Genomic DNA, 1250 nt, shown 5'->3' with positions numbered 1-1250 from the left:
TTTTAATTTCGTTGTTGTTTTTGTAGTTGTTTTCCACAGATAAATCAGACGGTGTTACTACATTCAGCAAACCCTCTCCATTGTCAACTTCAAAAACAAATCTAAATTACTCAGCACAATCTGGTGCTCAACTACCTTCCTGGCCTCCTTTATGAGGTATCTCTTCACAAGTCCAACTTCTGGTTTCTGTAGTCTAATCATCATCTTTCACACACTGACAATTTTGAGCCTTTGCTGCAATTTGTCATTCAGCCACCTAGAATGCCTTCTGCAAACAATCCACCTTTTCTACAGGCCAAAAAAAAAATGAATCTTTACTTTGAAAGATATCATTTGATGCCATCTTACCTGTGGAGATTTTCCTGAACCCTTTAACTAGAATTAAGGCCTTTTCCTCTGCCTTGTGCCTCTGCTTATATGCATGTCATTTTTGTTGTGGATAGTCCTTCAAATGGTTGTTTCGTGAGGCAGGCTCTGGGTTTCCTATTTATATTCCTCACGGTGCTACCATGGGGCCTGGTATAGACACAGTAGTCACACAGAGAACCCTGAGTTGAAATAAAGTTATATGGACTATGGTTTTGTTGCTTCTTCTTCCTTGACCTGTTGTAGTGCTTGGCCTGCATTTGGTTAAGGTTCTTGCACTCACAAAAAATTAGTACTTAGAAAATCAAGGACTCAAGAGAGCTCTGGCTGGAGAAAACCTTGTCTTAGTATCAGATTCACCTTACACCTATGGGATTACTAGTGTCCCTTGTCATTAATCATCTGCCACTTATGTTCAACCCCTAGCCAATGTGAGTTACTTTTCCTTCATGCTATTAAATTTTAAACTTGCCTGCCTATAAATATTAGTGCTGTTTATACTGACCACTGACTCACAGACATTTCTTGCCTTTCTTTTTATCTGCCTAGATTTTAGACCCTCTAATCCCAACTAATACAAGTTTTAAAATTTGCAGGCTTAACATTAGAGATTAGCCTAGAAATTGGGTGTATATCATTGCCATTCAGCTTTAGATCTAGAAAATGGGGCTAAGGGGAATCAAAGCATTCTGTCAAATAACTGCACAGATCCCTGCTCATTCACAAGAAAAAAGATAGAAAAATTATCATTTTGAAGACTCAAATGAAGATCAGACATCTGAAAATGATTTATCATGGTAAATACAAGATAACTTTAGAAAGCTATTGAGCAATTTAGCAACTTTCATAGAAAGGAAAAAGAAATGGCTTTAATGAAATAGAAA

Source organism: Hipposideros armiger, unplaced genomic scaffold, assembly GCF_001890085.2.
Source record: "Hipposideros armiger isolate ML-2016 unplaced genomic scaffold, ASM189008v1 scaffold_1054, whole genome shotgun sequence".
Lineage (NCBI taxonomy): Eukaryota > Metazoa > Chordata > Mammalia > Chiroptera > Hipposideridae > Hipposideros > Hipposideros armiger.
Note: the sequence above shows the minus strand (reverse complement) of the source record.